Source organism: Canis aureus, chromosome 9 (genome assembly GCF_053574225.1).
Source record: "Canis aureus isolate CA01 chromosome 9, VMU_Caureus_v.1.0, whole genome shotgun sequence".
NCBI classification, from domain to species: domain Eukaryota; kingdom Metazoa; phylum Chordata; class Mammalia; order Carnivora; family Canidae; genus Canis; species Canis aureus.
The window spans coordinates 63930134-63951092 of record NC_135619.1 but is presented as its reverse complement, the minus strand read 5'-3'; the positions used below and the strand labels follow the sequence as shown (position 1 = coordinate 63951092).

General features: G+C 45.8%; 1 protein-coding gene across 6 annotated transcripts in view; it reads left to right on the top strand.

The window, feature by feature from the left end:
• Nucleotides 1–20959, top strand: part of FOXN3 (forkhead box N3) — a 393063-nt gene that overhangs the window by 113244 nt on the left and 258860 nt on the right. The gene's annotated exons all lie outside the window — the stretch shown is intronic.

The following is a 20959-nucleotide window of genomic DNA, read 5'->3' as shown; positions in this document are numbered from 1 at the left end:
TCCTAGACACACAAAGCAAGAGAAACACTGCTGGGAATTGTCATCTAGAAACTACCTTCTATCGTAGTTCCTCTAAATCAGTTTCTTTCCCATAATACCATGTGTTTCTTGAATTATATTAATCTTTCTAATCTTGTACCTTTTGATTGAATTCAGTAAGTATTTTTGAGTGTCTGTTATATGTTCTTGAGACAGATGGGAATCAAAAAAATATATATAAGACGCAGATCTGTCCTTATAGAGTCACGGCTTAGCCAAAAATCCATGACTCAAGGAAATGGCAGATGGTAGTGGTCAGTTTAGGGCCAGGGCTGTGTACTAATTAATGGTAGCTCTCTGGTTTAGGGAATTGAGAGACTTTGAGGATTGGTATTGAAATAGTTAGGGAAGAATCTGTGGAAGAGAGAGGGCCTCTGGGGGTGGGGGAGGCCCCCCCATTTTTTTTTTTTGCTGTGGATGTTTTGGCCGGGTGGAGGAAAGAAGAGCAACATGGTGCCTGGATAAGATGGTGGAAATGAGCCCACTGGGAGCCTGGGCAGTGAGACCCCTAAGTGTGTGGAGCAGATGGGGTTGAGAGGACCCTGATGCCCTGTCCCAGCCAGAGCCAGCTTCCCCCTCAGAGCCTGGGTGCCTGAAGGTTTCCCTGGGGAAGTCCCAGCTGCCCTGCTACAGAGGCGCCTTGCTTGGTTGGCAGCTTTCTTCATGAAGGGACCGTGGTCACTGTCATCCCGCCCCTGGCTTGGTTGCTACCAAGCTGGCCTTTCTACTTCTTCGGGTTTATCCACATCTGGCCTTTGCCTGTCTACCTGATTATTTACTCTTCTCTTACACACCTGCACCGCACCCCCCCCCCCCCAAGCTCTGCTTGGCAGGTGTGGCTTGACAAGGCCTCAGGGATAAACCAGAGGCCGTGTGAGGTCAGTAGCTCGGTGATTCACAAGGCGCGATTCAGAGTCGGGAAGTTGAAGGGTAGTAGGCAGAAGCCAAGAACGTGAGTTTGTAAGTCGATGCCGAGAGTTCTGGAAGCCAGAATTCAGTGAGGGTCCTGGGGCTGGAGCTGGGCCCACAGTCAGGGATGGGGAGCCAAATGCGCTGATTAATTCTGGGATAGCCCAGCAAATCATGCCCACGCCGACCTCTTTTCCACTGCTGCTTTTGGATAAAGCAGTGGTGGCTTTCGCTGCCTTGGGTCTTAAAGATGCTACTGAGAGTTGCCTGCCCAGACTCCTGCCCATCCTGTCAGGCCTGTCCTGGCTGTGATCCACTGGCAGGCTCCGGTGCTCCTGCTTTGCTGACCTAGGAGCTAAGGCCTTCCCGGAATGGGAGCCCTGGATCGCCAGCCACCAGGAAGCAGAAGTACTAGAATAAGTCTTTGTGTTCTCCTCCCACTAAAGCCTTTGCCTAATTGTGGGCCTTTGTCTTCTGAGGCTAGTCCAGGGATCAATCAGCGCCCATCAGTCAGGTGTGGCCTGCTGCTTGTTTTGTGTGCCTTGGACAGGCTGAGAGTGGTTTCTACACTTTTAAATGGTTGGGAAAAATTCAAAGAAGGATATTTTGTGTTGCATGAAAATCAAATGGAATTCAGATTGCGGTGTCCCTGAAAAAAGTTATACTGGAACATAGTCCTGTTGATTTGCAGATTGTCCATGACAGTTTTTGCACAAGAGCAGAGTTGAAAAGATGCGTCAAAAATTATATTTACTTTCAGACCTTTTGCGGGGTGGGGGGTTGTCATCCTAGCAAGTTGCCCAGGCAATTGTGTGACACAAGTGTTTGAAAATTTGAGATGCAGAATATTTTGCCCCATGAGGAAAATAAGATGGAATGAAAGATTAGTAAAATTTGCATAGGAGAGGAGAGAATCCTCAAGAATCCCCAAGCAGACTCCCTGCTGATCAGAGGAGCCCCACAGGGCTCCATCTCACAACCTATAAGATCATGACCTGGACTAAAACCAAGAGTTGGGTGCTTACCCACCTGAGCCACCCAGGCACCCTTGAGCTATCTTACTTTAACCAAATACATATTTTGTTTTAAACCAAGCAAGCAGGGATCCCTGGGTGGCGCAGCGGTTTGGCGCCTGTCTTTGGCCCAGGGCGCGATCCTGGAGACCCGGGATCGAATCCCACATCGGGCTCCCAGTGCATGGAGCCTGCTTCTCCCTCTGCCTGTGTCTCTGCCTCTCTCTCTCTCTCTGTGACTATCATAAATAAATTTGAAAAAAAAAAAAAATAAATAAACCAAGCAAGCAGTGAAGACTTATTAGGAGTAAGTCATGCCATTTAACCTTGGCAATACTTTCCCAGTCTGGTGGGGTTTTGTGATATTGTTGAGTGCAAACTGTGGTCAAAGTTGGAGATGCGGGATCTTACTCCTACCAACTAGCTGAGCCAGGGCAGGCTGTGGTATATCAGGGTAAAATGTACTCCCCACATCTCAGGCTTAGTACAACAGACGTTTATCTCTCACTCAGCCAGAATTGGATTGCACCAGAGTGGCTGTCCCGCATCCAGTTTTGAGGCTCCAGGCCTCCTCCCTCTTGTGACACCGACATCTCAACATGTGACTTCCTGATTGCTCTAGCATGTGAAAAGAAGAATTGAAAACACACACCCTCTCTCAAGTGCTTTAGACCAGAAGCGACTCAGAGCAATTTCACATCCATAGTCCATTGGCCAGCATTAGTCACATGATCCCATCATGTTGCCAGGAGGCTGGAAAATAGGGAGGAGTATGAGGGTGCTTGGGGTACCTTCTGGCCTTGCAACACTGGGTCATTGTGGGAAACCCTATGCTTTTTCTTTGCTCATCATTAAAAGGTAATTAACCCAGCTCTACGTTTTTTCATATAGTTTATGAAAGGGTCAGATGCAATGTATGAAAGAGCCTTAAGTGGTAGAATGAGTTGTGAATTTTGTAAGATATAATCATTACCTGATTTCTATGGAAGGTGTTGAATGCTGATAGACTGGGGTCAGGATAGTTGCCTACGCCCCAGTATGCCTCAGACCGTCCTAGCATTTGCCAGTTGACCTAATGTAATTATCATATAGTCCTCCCCTTCACACCCAGAAATATCCTAGCATAGACAACAAATTAAATGATCACCCCAGCTTGACTCCACTGGTCGTCCTTCAAGATTAATGTTAGCTACTGCTTAGGAGCCTTTTCTGAGTCATACTGTTCTAAGCTTTTGCCTGCCTGCCTTGTTTCATTTAATCTCCAAAACCAACTTGCAAAGTAGGTACACATAATCTCACTTAAGCTGAGGTAGCCGAAGAAGAAAGGTTTGCCTTGAATCCAGGTCTATCCTGCTCTTAAGTCTTCCATGGGACTGCTTCATTTACCCTTCTCGGGGACTGCCCCCCGGACAGCATGGGACCCCACTTCCCTGACACTGGCTTAGGAACTGTGCCCAGGCCACACACTGGTAGAAGGCTAAAGGCCTGAGTGGTGAGACTAGCCCTTTCAGGCCTTGATGAGAAGATGAGACATGGACTCACTAGGTGATTTCTCCAGAGCCAGCCAGGAAGTAGCAGGACCCGTGAGTCCCTTCCCCCCGCCCCCACTACCCTGGCATCAACAAGCACAGCTTTTGTTAATACTGGGCACTACATCTGACACAGGGAGAAAGGTTTTATTTTGAAATCTAGGGTGGAGGAGAACTCTAACCAGTGAAGACTTGCCATATGCAATGCAGTTGATTCAAACAGGCTCCTTCCCAACACCAATAGCTAGGAGGACCTGAGATCTGTTTTCAGGGAGTTTATTTACAAATTTGTTTGTTGAAAAAAAAAAAAAAAAGCTGAACCACATCAACGACCAGTTTGCTTACAGAATGATATCAAACAACAACCCATTTATTCATGAGATGGTATTAATTTCCCCAGTTTCTGGCCTTCCTAATCAGTGTTCAGAACTGAACCCATGGAATCAAAGGGAAGAGTTTCTGAAAAATGAACCAAATGTGGCAGAGTCATCTATTGCATCGCTTGCTTCAAGAAACCCCCCAGAAAATGATACATGTGGTTTCAAAACATACAAAGAAAACTAAAGGAATTCCATTATGAAAGAAAAATTAGATGGAAATTTCTAATCCTGTCTCATAAACAATATAGGAATAACTTTAAAATATTCTGCTTTAAGCATGCATTTAATTTGTGCTCTGGGAACCAAATAATGTTGCTAAGATAAAACATTCTAATAATGATTTATGTAAATTTATTTGTACAAAGTAATGGTGTAGTTGCCTATAGCAAATTGCTTGGAATATGAAATGACATTTATGAGGTCTTTTTTTTCCTCTGAATGAATACAATGGAGAAAATGAGAGACTCTAGAAAGGGAAAAAGAAATTCGTGTTCAAAATGGAGTCTGACGCCTTGGCAAGCAGAGATAACTGGACAGGTTAGAGGCTGTGTAAATAGTCAACAAACAGTTCAACATATTTTCCAATGATACTCCCATTATTTAAGCCATTTTTAAAGTCACACAAAGAGTGTGTATGCATTAGATTCTTAGAAGGCTACAACCCTTTATTTTAGTGATCATAAACTCTGCAGATACCATAGCTCTTTCAGAATAGCCGATGACAGATCACTTGTTCCCATGGTGTCCTCATAGGCAGGGTGCTTACAACATGGGGTATAAAGAGGCCAAATGTAATTAAAAATTGGGCAATTAATCTCCACTCCCAGTTACTTTAATACCAAGGAGAGTTATGCTTGAGTCATAAATGGGGCCCAAATGTTAATAAACAAAACAAAAACCCTCCCAAGGACTGATTCACAGACCTACAGGGAATTTTCGTATTGGCTGCCCAGTTAGTATCTTTGATAATGGCCCTAGGTGTTTTCCAGAATTTTTTTTTTTTTTATGATAGTCACACACAGAGAGAGAGAGAGAGAGAGAGAGGCAGAGACACAGGCAGAGGGAGAAGCAGGCTCCATGCACCGGGAGCCCGACGCAGGATTCGATCCCGGGTCTCCAGGATCGCGCCCTGGGCCAAAGGGAGGCGCCAAACCGCTGCACCACCCAGGGATCCCCAGAAATTTTTAATTAAATAGAAATCCCCATATATGTAACAGAGTGAGAGTTTCTGGCGCTATGTTCTGGCCTCCTAAGCGCCCAGTGTAATTTGCCATAACCTGTATCATTTGGAAAAGGTATGATATTAGCTCCTTACTTTTAGAAGGCATTTATTTCTTTTTTCCCCCTCAAAGTGTTTTTACTATCATCTCCCCTTGGTTATTGCAATCATTTTTGTGAGAGAGGTAACTAGAGTTTGTATTCTCTCTGTAGGGAAACTTAGAGCCACAGAAGTCGCAAAGCAAGGTCACAAAGCAAGACATCACAGGGTGGGGGTGGCCGGGTAGCCTCCACACTAATGCTGGTCCTGTTGTTACCACAGATGAAAGCAGATGAAAGAGATTTATGAATTCTGGAGAGCTTGATTTAATGAAAACAAGTTTGGTTCTCTCATAAGCCATTTTTGAATTGCACCAACTACCCTGAGAGAAATGGGTTTGTCTAATTGGACAGAATGATTTTGTAATCAGGCCATTAGCTGTTAGTGTGGCCAAGGCCTGAGGGCTGAAGTTAGAGCTTCTGGGGGAGAGAGGCACAAAGCCTGAACAGGACTTCCAAACAGAGTGAAAATAACCTTGATTTCAAGGAAAGAGGGGATGGCCTGGGGTTTCAGCAGCACCATAACGTTAAAGTACATTACCTCAAAGGCGATGGCTGGTGGTAGGATTTGTTTTGGTGAAGTGGCCCAAGATTCCCAGGGCCAAGTAATGGATATGAGGGCCACGGTTCTGGATTCCAGTCTTCGCTCTTCCTGGCTGAATGGCTTTGGATGTGATTTCTGAGCTGTGGAATCCTTGAAAATAATGTAAGTTTCCTGAGTCTCCATTTCCTCCACTGTGCAATGGGAATAATGGTATCTACCTGGTAGAGATGGCATGAGAATTAAATAAAATAATTTTTATAAAATACTGGGCACAGTGTTTGGCAGATAGGAAACACTCATTTTACGGTAGCTCTTAAAATGATTCTAATTGTTATTGCTTGAGAATGTACAGTACTGGCCGACAATTGGAGATAAGATTAAAATCCATCTTTCATTTAAATGAAAATTCATCTAAAAGATTTCTAAGTCAGTTGTTTCCGTGTATGAGAAGATAACAAGGTAAATATGGGAGTCCATTCATTTGTGCATTCAATAAATGGCTCTTAATGTCGAAGGCCCTTTGTAAACTGTTTTCGAGGCTTGGCGAGGCCAGATACAGCATTCTGGTCTCAAAGGATAAGGGAGGGTTTTTGGTTTTGTTTTGTTTTTTTGTTTTTTTTGTTTTTCGATGTAGACACTGTGCAGGCCACATTAGTATAGATGGTGTTTGTCTTCCAAGAATTCAGGAATTAAGCTGATCTAAATCCTTAGCTGTTGCTGAAAGCCCTGGTTCTGGTCCAGACTCTGCAAGTTGGTTCCCTTTAGAACAGTCATCTTGGCTGGCTGTAGAGTAGGTTTATGTCAAGATAAATGGATGGAAAGTCTTCGGTCATTTGCTCCTTCTGCTCTTTTTGCCTGCAGAAGAAGCCATTCACATTATTTGCACATGTGTTCTTGGCCATTGTAGGGCAGGCCCTAAGGCTGAAAGTGTGAATACACCCTTTTGTTAGAATTCATTTCCATTAGAAGCACATATACTACCTTCTTATCAAAGGGTTGAAATGAATCCAATGTAAAATGTGTTGACTTTTTTTTTTTGAGACGGCTACGTAGTTATATCACCTTAGAGAAGGTGTTTCACAGAAATTCTCTGAAGGAAGATAAGGAAATGTGAAACCTTCTCAGACGAAATGAGAAAGTAAGTAATAATTCTCAGATTCCGGATCCGCTCTGGTCTATTTCAGTGGTTCCTAGACACCAGGCGGAAGGCAGAGGGAATGCTTAAGGTGCCCCCCTGGAGCCCATGGTCTAATGGTGGGGATGGGGCAGGGGGCAGACAAATATGCATAAATAAGCCTTCAAAGATGAACTTTTCCCCCCGTCCGAGGCAAAGAGATAAATAAGCTCAACAGAGTGAGTTCAGTATCCTTACTTGGCAAAATAAAAAGTTGGCAACCTACGCTCGTCCCCAAAACTATTTTTGAAATCTTATTGTGGTGCAAAATCACGATCTGGGAACCTCCCTGACTTGAGCTCTCTTGCTTCTCTTTGGTGCTATTCTCACCTCTCTCCCTACTTTCCTTGCTGGCTCCCACTACTGTTTACAGGAGGCCCCAGCCTGTGGCTTATCCTTCTTATTAGAGAGGAGATTAGCAAGTGTTAGAGACATGCCAGCAATTAAGACTTTCTTTCTGATTTAAGGAGGAGAAAAAAAGCATTTGAAAAGATGAGTAGGCATCTGCCCATAGCACTCTGAATTAAGAATCCCCAGTCACACGTCTATCTCCTGGTGAAGTCTGGTCGACCCCATCTCAGCAGAGGGCAGAGGGTGAGCCGTTACTTTCCAAGGAACATGCTATAGTGTGCTAGCTGTTTCCTCACACTTGGATGTATGCATGTGTCCACAGTTATTTTATTCTTACTCTGGCATGTGCATGTGCACTCCCAAAATGAATACTTGGGTGTTGACAAGGGATCGAGTCGTTTGGGCCCAAACTCTTATCTATTCTTAAAGCTTGGAGCTCCATCAGTGGCGGTAGCAACGTAGCAGAAGACAGAGCTTTTAGAGTTTAATAAGATAGAATTAGCCCCAAAGGAACAATTGAAACTCAGACCAGGGGCATCTCCCGTGGAGTCCGAAGAAGAGCTGTTCTGAAGCTGGTACCCCTTGAAAGACAGTGGCACCCAGATTGGCCTTATTAATATAACAGCTCATAATAAAGGAGGGGAACCCACTTTTGTAAAGGCCATAATGCCATCCCCAGGCCCAAGCACATGGCCTCTGAGCAGGTGAACTTTTAACCGCTGACACTCCAAGCCTCGTAGAAGGTGTGTTGGTGAGTTGAACCTACCTGACAGCCGGTGGGGAAGTGCGCTCTCCAGTAGGACTTTATTCCTGCCAGAAGCTGTGATGACCTCATTGCCGTTGACTGCTCTTCCCTAAATACCAGAGGATAGCATTCCCTCACATATAATACATAGTCTCCAGGTGAGCAAAAAGAAGCAGGAGATTGGTTGTAGTAGCTACCAGAAGGTCCAAATTATTCCCCAAATAGAGTCTAATAGCCTTTACCTGTGATTAGTTTGATCTGGTGAATGGATCCCCTCTCTCCTGAATCAGCCTGGGGTGAACTGGCAGAGATTTGGGCAATGCTAAGCTCTGTTCAAGGACTATGTGATTTCTAGAGGGTTCGCTCGGGCGCCGCTAAAGAAATGACCTGCTCTTTTCCAGACATGTGGCTGTGTGTTAGGTAGTTATGGGCTTGATAAATGCTTTGAAACAGTGATGGAGCTATTTTTATCATGGCTTTTAACTTTATTCCTCCTGTGGATGTAACTGAAAGGTTGCAGTTACAAGAATCTATTGTTGTGCGTATCTGTATATTCATGTAATGCAGACGTATATGTAATATGTGTGTGTGTGTAAATAAATTACGTCATGGGACACATTCTAGGATTCACTGTTTTCTGAAGATGTTGAAATATCTAAGTTACTACCATCATAACTGGTCCCACTTCTCTATCATTCAGTCTCTCCTTTTTTAGCTCTTCTATCTGGGACACATAAGTAGCCTCTGGATATATATACACTTAACTGAACAAAAATGTCAACAAGCTGCTATTTATTTTCTTAAACAGCCCGAGCAGAGATGTTTGGCTTGATTGCCGAAAATTGTTAGCTTATCACTGAACTGTCCTGATGATTCTTATTATTCAATTTGCATTGCTTACAATAGTAATTATTACTACATAAAAGAGCATGATGCTTTTATTTGTATAGGTCTTTCATTAATAATTTAATTGACTATTAGATCCAAGTGGTTCTGTGACACATACATCAATGTACTTAGAGACCAGCCCTGGGCACCTTGGGAAATCAGAATGTAAGTATTATAAGGCTTGGGCTGGGGATATAGGTAGTAGGCAGGTCCTTTGGCCCTGACATCCAATTGATTGGCCATAAGTTTCTCTCATCCTTATTTCCAAGCATTTTATTGATTGACCAGCAGTGACTCTCATCTGGTTATTTTAACAACCCCAGAAATAAGATCATGGCATAGTTATCTTGCTCACTAAAATGACTGAATTGGTACTGATTTATAAGTGGAAAGGTATTGATGGCTAGTACAATATATTGACCCAAAGTGATTGACTTGGTGGCTTCACTTAGAATCTGTGTCTGTGGGGCCTATTCTTTAGAAATGGGAAGATTTTATGATCACAGCTTAGCTGACGTTCCTAGATTGCACTGCAACTGTGTAGGACATATGTTTTGATACATCTTGCTATAGAAAAACTGAGTTTGTGGATTTTTTAGTGTAGGAGAGTACTCCAAATCTTCTCACGCTTTATATATTAAATAAAATGATGACTTGAAATATGCCTTTGGAGGCATGAGAACCTGACTTTGGTGGGTGTCAACCCATAGTGATGTTCAAGGAACTGTATTTTAAAACTCTGGATTCAACAGGGAAAATAAAGTCAACAAAGGAATGCCCATGTGGCCAGCCCCCCACCTGACGTCTGGGAAGATGAATGTATGTGTTGGTCAAGAGTACCATGGAGGAAATTTTTCTCGTCAGTAATTGGAGTTTATTAAAATGATTGTTCAGGACACCTGGGTGGCTCAGTCGTTTGGGTGTCTGCCTTCAGCTCCAGTCATGATCTCGGGATCCTGGAATCAAGTCCCACATTGGGTTCTCTGCTGAGTGGAGAGGAGAGCCTGTTTCTCCCTCTGCTGCTCTGCCTGCTTGTACGCTTTCTCTCTCTCTCTCTCTCTCTCTCTCTCTGTGTCAAATAAATAAATAAAATAAAATCTTTTAAAAAAATAAAAAAGAGTGTCAAGGCGCCCGGGTGGCTCAGTCAGGTAAGCCCTACTGTTGGTTTGGGCTCAGGTCATGATCTCAGGGTTTCGAGATCAAGCCCCACATTGGGCTCTGCACTCAGCATGGAGTCTGCTTTAGACTCTGTCTGTCTGTCTGTCTCTCTCCCTCTGTCCCTAGCCCTCTACTCCCTGTACTTACTCTGTCTTTCTCAAGTAAATAAATAAATCTTAAAAAATAAATCAATAAAACAATTGTCTTCTCCACTGGCTTTGAACAACATTCTTTACATCCTTTAGAGAAATGGACTAGTTACCTGAAGTAGGATTGGCTTATTTCTTTAGTATTATCCTTTTCCAGGGACTGAACCAAGGGGTAGCCAGGGCTCTAGTGCCCCCATACTCTCTGTCTCACACACATCTAAGTAGATAAACGCTCACTGTGTTCATATGCAGATACAGTATCACGTGAAGTTCTCTCCTGTCCCCTTCCCGACCTACCAATGCTCCCTCTAAGCTCTTCCTACCTGGACATTCCAGAAGGGCCACGATTCCTTGGTTTTCTCTTCTCGGCTCTTCATTGTGGGCTGTCCCAGTGTTTGACATCACCCTTCAGATTTCATTTTCCTAAGTGCGCATCTAAAGGTTTCTTTTAACAAAGACAGAGCCTGGTGGGTGGGAGCATAGATCTGTGCGTACAGCTGTCAGGAGGGACGTGTTCTTCACTCATCAGGCTCAGGGGAATTCCTGTTGTCCTTGCCTCCATCCTATCTGTGGCTTCTGCTGGTCTCCACCAGGCTGCTCCAGGGCATTTGCTGGAAGTCTCCTGGCCTGGAACAAGCCCCGGGGTCTGGGCTTGGGGTGTCAGCATTTCCAACATGGCCTTGGTGATGTTGTTTAAGGCCCCAAAAGGAATTTATTTGCACCCAGGAGGGACTCCCTTAGCCAGCAAAATTCAGCTATCTGGAATTTAACTAGGAGTTAGGGAGAAACAAAAAATATCTTAGAGGACAAAACAGCTTTCTCCAAATCCAAGCATTAAACTTTAAGTAGATCTTTGCTGGTTTTGTCTTCTTAGTGTGACCACACTCCCAATTAACTTGGCTTTCTGATTCCCTTTACTTTTATAGATGAGAAAACCGAACCACAAAAAGGCTAAGTAATTTGTCTAAACTCTCCAAGCTATGAGTGGTAGAACAAGTTCTTATGATTCTAGACTTAGGAGAATGTCCCGGATGGTGGCAGCAAGATAAGGAAAGGGGTTGAACTGTGTTTAGCTCTTTTGTGTAGACCGTAGCAGAAAAAATGTATAGTAATTGCAGGATGATTCCCTTCAAAATGGCCACTTTTGTTTTTTAATTCTAGTGTGTGAGGAGTATCAGCTGGTTGAGAAATCCCAGCAGGTGGAACTGTCCTTCCTGATTCTGCCAAATGAATGTGAAGTTACTAGACTTCCCTTTGCTGAACAGCTAGTTTAGCTGGTGTATAAATAGATGCTTGTGAAATATTTTTTGTATCGTCAAGATGAATGAAGCCTGGACTCAGTGTCATGATGATCAGCCTGGGTAGGAGATGGACCACTTCTGGAACATCTCAGCGTGGAGATGGGCTTCTCCCACATGACTGAGGATGATTGCTTCATACACGGAAGTCCCTGCATGGAAGCGAATGGCCACGAGCTTGTTGACATTCCACCAGTAGCCTTCATTTGTGTTGAGCTCCTTGGTTTTCCAAATAGTGCCATGCATACGATCTCCTTGGCTCACAGCTGTCCTGTGTGTTAGGCCAAGCAGGCATTGGTGTCATTTTGGTCAACCAGGGGAGGACAGGCAGGCTTGGAAGGAGGTGCCCGTGGCCTCAATGCTGGGGAAAAGCTGCTCTGAACGCCTGTGCTCTTCCTGCCTGGCCTGGTAGGGCACCAGAGGGTAATAGAAGGAGATCCTTTCCTTCTTCCAAGAATCTTTCTTCCCAGTTGAAAAAGGCCAGTTTCATGGAGAAGGAGAAAAGGGAATGCAAAAGTCCAGTCACAGCATGAACCTCTTTGCTCTCAGATGGAAGAGATGACTTAAGATGACTTAAGGAGGAGGAAAAACACCTTGGAACCTCAGGCAGTGTGTGGACAAAGCTATCTCCATTTGCCAGCCTCGGCCAGTGACCCTGCAGCCCGAAGAGGCCCAAGCCCTGCTTCCTGGGCCGAGGACGACCCTGGGACATCCCAGTCTGGCCAGGGAAACGCATGCCTTGGGACTGCTGGTCCCAAGTGGGGTGCTGACCTTAACCCTGGCAGCAGAGAGCCCCACCTACCTGCCCAACCCTGCTGTGCCCTGGCCAGAGAAGAGGAAGGGGGGTGCCCATAGGTCATCAGATGTTCTTGCTGGTCCTAGGGTTCAGGGCATCCCTCAGGTGGACCATCCTGAGATCTGGTGCAGGCTAGTCTCTAGAACCAGCTCAGGTTTGACTTTCAGCCAATTAGAGGACCACCAGGTCTCTAGTTTTCTCATCTGTAAATTAAAGAGTTCCTAACCTTACTCATTATTTAAAGAGGTTCAAATCGAAACAACAAGGAGATACCATTTGTCTGACTGGCAAGTATTTAAGAATTTCAGAATATCCAGTTCTGGAGAGGGGTCAGCAAACAGGCACTGTCCCTCAGTTTTAAAGGCAGAGAACCTAGGGGGTGCATTGGGCAACGTCTGCAAAAGTTACACGCAGACACCCCATGGGTTCGCCCTTACAAATGGATCCTGTGGATTTGCTCACTGAAATGTCAAAAACTAGTCAATGAGGGTATCTTAATATTGTTTATAATAGCAATAGCCCCAAGTTGGACACAGCCTCAGTACCCATCACTGGAGGATTGGAAGAGCGTAAATCCTTGGCCCAGTTGTCAGCATTGCACTTAAGAAATAAATGAGTCATGAGGTTGTAATGTACGACACGGGGAATATAGTCAATAATATTTAATAACTTTGTAGGGTGACAGATGGTAACTGAACTTAATTGCTGGAATCATTTAATCATGTATCAAAATTTTGGATCACTGCGATGTATACCTGGAATTAATAGGATATCGTGTACCAATTATACTTACATAAAGAACAGGATGAGTTGGAAAGGGCACAAAGATATCATGGGAATAAGTAATAATAATATCTATTTCTGAGTGTCATCCATTTTCTAAGAAGTTCACACATATTAACTCAACTATTCCCCATTTTACGGATGAAAAAGCGAAGGCACAGTGAGATTAAATCAACTTGAGATTATAATCTCTCTAGAAAGTAGTGTGGTGACAGGAGTACAAAGCTACCATTCTGGGTTCATTGCCTTCTTCCCTTCGTCGATCTGGGCAGAAAGAGCACAGTTCAACATGTTTTCCTGTCATGCTCCTTTATTTAAGCAAAATACCGGAGCCTGGATGGCCCATAAACAACAGAAATTTTTTTCCCTCAGTCCTGGAGGCTAGAAGTTTGAGATCAGGTGCCAGCCTGGTCCAGTGAAGACACTCCTCTGGGTCTCAGACCCCCTCTCCATGCCCTCACGTGATAGAAGCAGGTAGGGAGCTCTGCGACATCTCTTTTTTTTTTTAAGGTATTAATCCTGTTCATGAGAGGGGAGTGCTCCCAAAAGGCCCCATCTTCTAACACCATCACACTGGGGATTAGGATTTCAACATATGAATTAGGTGGGGGTGGTGGTGGGGCTGGGGGTCACAAAATTCAGACCATAGCACCTTCCTAAGTAAAAGAAAAAGCAAGTTGCAGGAAAGTGGGGTCCTATTTCTGTAAAAAAATCAAGTCATATATATATATGTGTGTGTGTATATATGTGCGTGTGTATATATGCTCATACTTTCACAATTATTTTTAGAGCAGGATATACAGGAAGAAAGTAGGGGGAACTGAGGGTTCAGGTAGGAGAGAAGGAAACTTTGTATACATTCCTGTACTATTTTGTCTTTAAAAAAAGGGTATGTTGGGATCCCTGGGTGGCGCAGCGGTTTGGCGCCTGCCTTTGGCCCAGGGCGTGATCCTGGAGACCCGGGATCGAATCCCACATCAGGCTCCCAGTGCATGGAGCCTGCTTCTCCCTCTGTCTGTGTCTCTGCCTCTCTCTCTCTCTCTCTCTCTGTGACTATCATAAAAAAAAAAAAAAAAAAAAAAGGGTATGTTTGTGATTTTTATTTTTTTAATGTTTGCACAGGGCTAATCTGTTTGCGTAGGGCTAATCCATCCAGTGGGAGGAAGGATAATTTAAATTGTTATTTAAACGAGGGGTATTTACGTTTTTAATTTTTTTCTATATTTAAAAATTAAATTTAAAAAAAAATTTTTTTTTAAATTTTTAAAAAATTTTAAAATTATATTAAAAAATCTAAATTCTGAGGCAAGCAGTGGAGTGATGAGGTGAGGTGCCCGTGTACAGAGGGATCTTTCATTTTTCCACCACTTCTAATCTAAGAGCCTTTTACTTACATGTGTACTGTATCTGTTTACAGCCTGTAGGTGGACATAATTTAAAGGCTTGATTTAATAAACATTTAATGCCCCCCCCAAATAAAAGAAAAATAAAAAATCCAAATTGAAAATTTTTATATTTAAAAATTATCTAGCAAATAATCGTACTTTTAAGTGAAAAGTTTGGACATAACCTTCTCTGACAGTCCCTTCCAGGTTAGAAATATCCCAAATGCATTTGTTGAGCAGGAACCCGGCTCTTGTCCTCATGTCACATGTGATGGAACCGTGCTCCCTGCCCACAGGTCATGGTGGACAGTGATGGACATATCTGCCTGAGATGCGTCAACCTCCAGGATCCCACCATTCCCTGCTGGAGACTGGCTTGTATTGCTGGGCGGGCACTCGTTTTCTTCCTTAGCAGAGAGCTGTGTCTGAATCGAGGGTGGGGAAAGCCATTTAGAGAAGGAACCAGTGATACGTAGCTGTCTCTGTTCAGGGACTCCGGGCAGGCTCCAGCCCGACCTGGATCCTTCTGAGTTCATGATTATAACCACCATGGACAATGGACGCTAGCACTTAAATTTGTGCCAGGCACCGTGATAATCTCTTTACGAGCAAGTGCTCTGGTTACTGTTATTCTCCTCTTTTTATAAATGACGATGCACCTGTGCCCCCTTGCCTCTGCCTCAGTTTCTCAGTGGTGAAAGCGGTGTGCCTCTCCCCCTACTCCCGTGCTGTATGCCCTGGGTGATCAGCATGGGGGCCGGAACAATAATTGGACTGAGAAAACCCTTAAGAGAAGGGAGGGACTCAAAGAGAGTGGCCAAGATGCTTGTTCAGTTGTCCCGAGTGCCCCATAATTTTCCATCTCATGGTAAAGAGTCTGGTTTAATAGGGAGGGGGGTGCAGTTGTGTCTCGTAATCCCTCGTAACAGTCTGTTCCCACCTCTGTTACAGCATTTACCACGCTGTAAAGCAACTGCTGTTGTGGGTTGTGCCCCCCACTAGGCTGTGGGTTCCTGGTGGACCGGGTCCTGATTCATTTCGCTGATTCACATGTCTTACTTAGGTCTCCAGGACCCTGTCCAGCATGGGTAGAGTTAGTGTTTGTGGGCAAAATGGTTGGGTGAGCAGTCAAGAGGCACAAGGAACCAGGTGGCACAAAAACATATCCGCTACCCTGGCCTCCGATCAGAAGAGAGATGACAAATAAGTGGAGAGTCCTCTTAGTTTGGCAAAGTTCTATTTGGTAGCAGAATGGCTGCCCCTGGGGACCCTGGATGTATTGGTTGCTCTCATGGCACTTTGCTTTCAGCAGAGACACTTGTCTGCTTCAGTGAACAGAGTCATGATTTAGGAGGAGCAGACACGGAAGGAAGAGGGATGAAATGGAGGAAAAAAATAAGTGGCAGCGATGGACCAATGGTCCTGGGAGCTGGTGGGGCAGGAGAACCAGGGAGGCTCCCAGGGGGACGGGCCCTGCATTTGCTTGCTGTCTTCTCCCTGCCCACACACTCAGTGGTGTTCACGCTGTCCTCATGTGAGGGCAGCTGGGAGAAAGTCTTTTTTTTTTGTATGTTTATGCATTATTTCTAGAAATGAATAAAGCTAGTGAGATGGGGGCCACCTCAGTATTCTCTCTCAGTAATCAGTCTGGAAAAAAAAAAATCCAAAAACAAAAAAATACCAAACACTGTTCATCAAAACCTAAATATGGGAATAAGCATTTAAAATTAATTTTGTGGGGCGCCTGGGTGGCTCAGTCGGTTGGGCATCTTTTTCAGCTCAGATCATGATCCCAGGGTCCTGGGATCGAGCCCTGCCTCAGGCTCTCTGCTCAGCGGGGAGCTTGCTTCTCCCTCTGCCCCTCCCTCTGCTTGTGCTCTCTCTCTCTCTGTCTCAAAGAAATAAAATCTTAAACAAAAAAATAAAATTAATTCTATGATACCATCCGAAATGATGTCCTAAGCCTACCACGTGTAGACAGCTCCAGAGCTGAGATTCAAGTGGGGCATTTCAAGAGCGCCTTCTACCTCAGTCAGTGGCACCAACAAATCTTCCTCTTCTGGAGAGACTGGAATAGGACCTCTCCGTATCTGAAGTGATTAACAGCTCAGGTTGGAAGTGTCAGATCACTCTTCCCATTCTTTGCAGTGTTTAAATCTGTGAGTTTCGGGGAGACCCTTCTGCATGTGGTCAATGGCGTAAAACACACCATCTTGTGAGGCCATCTTGAAAACTTCCCGGGGTGTGTAGTACCGAAGAGTTAATAAGCAAGAAGGTGGATCCCGCTTCATAGACTAAGTTAAGGAAGGTTTCTCAGCCAAGGATTCTGGGGAGGGGAAGTCACTTAAAAGTTTTACAGGTGTTGCCGGAAGGGTAGTAGACTCTATGGCCTTGTGTTGATGACACCAGGATTGCTTTTTCATGAGCTGTAGGGATGAGAGCTCTTGGCTGTGATTCTGGGGAGGGCGGTGTGTGAGAAGAGCTGCCTCTAAACGTCCAAGTTAGTATAGGCCGCCCCCCCCCCCCCCCCCCCAGTCTGGGAAATGGGGCAGGTCTGGGAAACAGGAATAAGATAGAGAGACATTTCACAGCTTCCCCCATACAGGACACTATCTTATTCTTTGGTGCCCCATATCCATTCCGCTGCTGGCATCTGGCAAAGACAGGCATCTGTTCCATCTGCGTTACACAAGGCCGGGGACGGTGGACTAATAGACTTCTACCCCCCATGTCTCCGATGCCCCAGACGTTGGTCCACAGCCAGATTATCAGGGGATCCCAGCTTCTTATGGCCCTGGAGCAGTGCTGCCATGTTTGGGCCCCAGTGGCTGAGGCCAGAATGAAGAGACCTGAGAGCCTCTGTGAATTAAAGGCTTCTTCAAAATCCGCTCTCTGTTCTAGAAGGACCAGACACTATGGGAATAACTAAAATGCAAAACTCTTGGCTGAGGAGGGCTCAAGATGGGTAAGAACTGGTCCCTTCAAAACCGCCCAACCCGTCATCTTGTAGTGTAAGGGGCAGAGTGCGCACTTTTAGTTTTAAACCTCTCCCCCTGGAATTTCCTAATAATTTTCCAACTGTCTTCTCTTCCACCAGTCCTGGTCCAGCTGGTTAGTGGGCATGACAGAAAAAAGAAATGATGTAGGAACGTGTAGGCCTTTGACCTTGAATGGCTTTTTCAATATCAGGAGTTTCCTAAGTAGTAAGAAGAGTTTTTCCTTGATTTCTGTCTCATGGTTGGGAGAGTTCACCAAAGTTGCCCTTCCCACAGTGAAGGGGTTTGCCCCTAATGGGCGAGGATTCCCGCTTCTCCCTGTCCAATTTCAGATAGCCTTCCGGCCTTTCTTCTAGCCAGCGAGGACTCCGAAATACCAGAGGAGAGCTCCCTGCTGTGCTATCAGGAAACATTCTTTTTTTTTTTTTTAATATTTTTTTTCTTTATTTATTTAAGATAGTCACAGAGAGAGAGAGAGAGAGAGAGAGAGGCAGAGACACAGGCAGAGGGAGAAGCAGGCTCCATGCACCGGGAGCCCGACGTGGGATTCGATCCCGGGTCTCCAGGATCGCGCCCTGGGCCAAAGGCAGGCGCCAAACCGCTGCGCCACCCAGGGATCCCCAGGAAACATTCTTTAATGAAAAAATCCCATGTTTCCAATCTCATTTTACTAGATGAAAAGCTGATTACCTGGACGGGATGCTCATGCAGGCAGGGCCTGTCTCTCTTGTTCACTGCCATGACCCCAACCCTGCTCATGACAGGTCACTAACTTCCTGAGAGGACAGGTATGGGCCTGGATGCCACGAAGACTTTCTTTTTTTGTACTGGCTTCCAGATTCTGAACACCCTTTCCTCCCCTTCCCTAGTTTGACCTCTCTTTGAATCCTGTCCATCTTCCCATGTCTGTCCAGGGAGTCACCCACTGAACACCTTTTCTGACCACACCAGTCCTAGAGGGGTCTGCATCCCCTGGCACCTGCTCCGGATGTCACATTATATGTTTCGAGTAATTTCCTGCGAATCCCGGTTAAAGTGCTGCTATATTTGTCAGGGATTTGCTTTTAATTTTTATCTTGTCAAATTTGAAATCCCTGAAGGCTAATAGCATCCCTCTCTGCTTCGGTTTCTGATACATACTTTTCTTCCTGAGTGAGTTACCATATTCATTATTCATTCCAAAAAAAAAAAAAAAAATAGTCCTTAAGTGTTGTGGGCCAGGATCTGCCCTGGTGCAGGGGAAACAGGGAGAGAAACATGCTGGTGAGGCTCCTGTTCTTGTGGCACCTACACCAGGAGGTGGAAGACCGACAACAAACAGATGAGAGATTGCTGAGTCCGTGCGCTCACTGAAGAAAGTAAAACGAACTGTAGGGAAGTGCCATGGTGCCTCTGGTTTAGGAAGACATCTCAGAAGGGAGGGCTTCTCAGCTGATTCCCAAGGAGAAGAGAGAAGGAAAGCAAGGGTTGGGGGATCATCCATACCCCAGGAGTCGTCGGGTGTGTGAACACTGAAAGCCTCTTTTGGTGCCTGGAGCATCTTGCCTTCTTTGGTATATTTTTTGCATTGTTATTTTAAAATACTCATAGACTTAGAAGTTGCATTAAAAAAAAAAAAAAAAACTATAGAGGGGACATATGTCCTGCCTCTGGCTTCCCCCGTGATAACATCTTCCGAAACTAGACTATCTCATTGCAATAGGAGATTGACATGGCACATGACTCTTAGGTAGGCCACAGACCTTATTTAGGAGACTTCACCAGTTTTTGTACGTATTCATTGCATATAAAGGACTTGCCTGTGTGTGTGTGTGTGTGTGTGTGTATGTTTTAAAGTCTACATTTCTTCACCTCTCTTTTTAAAAAAGATTTATTTGAGAGAGAATGAGAGAGAGGGTGTGGAAGCGGCATAGAGGGCCGGGGAGGGGAGGAGGGACAAGTAGACTCTGCGCTGAGCACGGAGCCCAACTCAGGACTTGATCTCACAACCCCGAGATCATGACCCAAGCCAAAACCAAGAGTCAGACGCTCAACTTGACTGAGCCACCGGGTGCCCCCTTGTCATCTCTTTTGAGCCCAGTTTGCTCTGTGTGTTTTGGGAATGCCTGACTTATTCATTCAGCAAACATTAATTGGACACCTACTACGCGTCAGTCCTGTGTCGAGTATTGGAGATGTGAGGGTGATTGATGCCTTGGCGAGCAGGGGCCGTAGAGGCAGCAGCTCGGTGAAGGTTGAGGGAAGCTTTCCAGAAAAGGTGCTGATGTTGGCCCAGTGAGAAGGTCTGGATGTGAGAAAGGACGACCCATCCTGGGCACGCCAGACGCAAGAAGGGAGTGAGGTCAGTCCAGAATAGTCAGCAGGTTTAGAGTACAAGGCTCCAGCGTGCCAAGCTGGGGGTTTGGGGCTCGGCTACTCTGAGGATTCCCCAGTGGCCCACCAGGTAGGGACTCAGAGAATGATTGGGATCATCGGCCAACCCTAAGTAGTTTGTTTTCTCTCCGCTCCATCCTTTTGAGCAATAAAGGCAGGGTTTACTGTGTGCAGAGCTGACCGGGGAGCGACTCCCAGATGCCACCCAACAAGGCCTCTCCCAGGCAGAGCGCACTAGCCACTCTCACGGAGCAGCATTCGGCTGAGAAGCGCACGGGTTTGCATATCATTGACCTTTGTTGTACATGAAGGAACTAGGTAGGGACGCTAGTTGGACGTTCCCTATAAGTTTCTGAAGAGGGAGAGAGAGATGCCTGTTGGTTGCTGGATCCCCACGGGTTAAACAGCGCCCATTCGCTGAAGAAGGAATGTTCGAATCTAATCAGGGCACTTAGTATGTGGCTCTGACCTTTCGAGCGTGTCGTTCGGGGCAGCAGCCCGGTTACACTCAGCCTGCCTGCACAGCTCCGCTGGAACACTCTGGAAACGTGTAACTAGGATGTCCTAGTCTTTTAGAACAAAATGCAAGAGGAAGAAGCGACGCCACCATGTCCCCAACAAGCAGTGGCTTGGCTTTCTAGAGGAAGGAGAGAAGCAAAGGTGGACTCCAGGTCAGTGTGCTGAGTGCTCTCGGGACTTCTGGCACCGACTGGGCCGCCTGGGTCCCCTCCGTGCTCCTCAGCAGCCACCTGCGAGGGTGCTTGGCGCCCCCCCTCCTGCTGCGGGGCTGACGGGCCTGGGCCTGAGGTCATCCCACACGGATGGGCACCTTGCTTGCTCAGCACGCCGTCCCCTTTGAGCTGGCTGTCTGGCCGTGGGCGCGGGTTGCGGAATGTGGCCCTGCGTGGGGACGCTGATGCCGCACCGGCCCTTACCTTCCTCGCAGAGGTTCTGGGTTTCGTGATACGCGTGATGAGCCCACCTTCTAAGTCCAGGGGCCCTCGTGCAGACGGGAGAAGCAGCCAAAGCTGTGGCTGATGGGGGAGGCTGGGTGGGCACCTGGCTGCTTGTGCCCTCTTGTGTAGTATAGGGGCTCCCCTCTGCCCTGCGAGGGTGCTGGGGCCACAAGTGG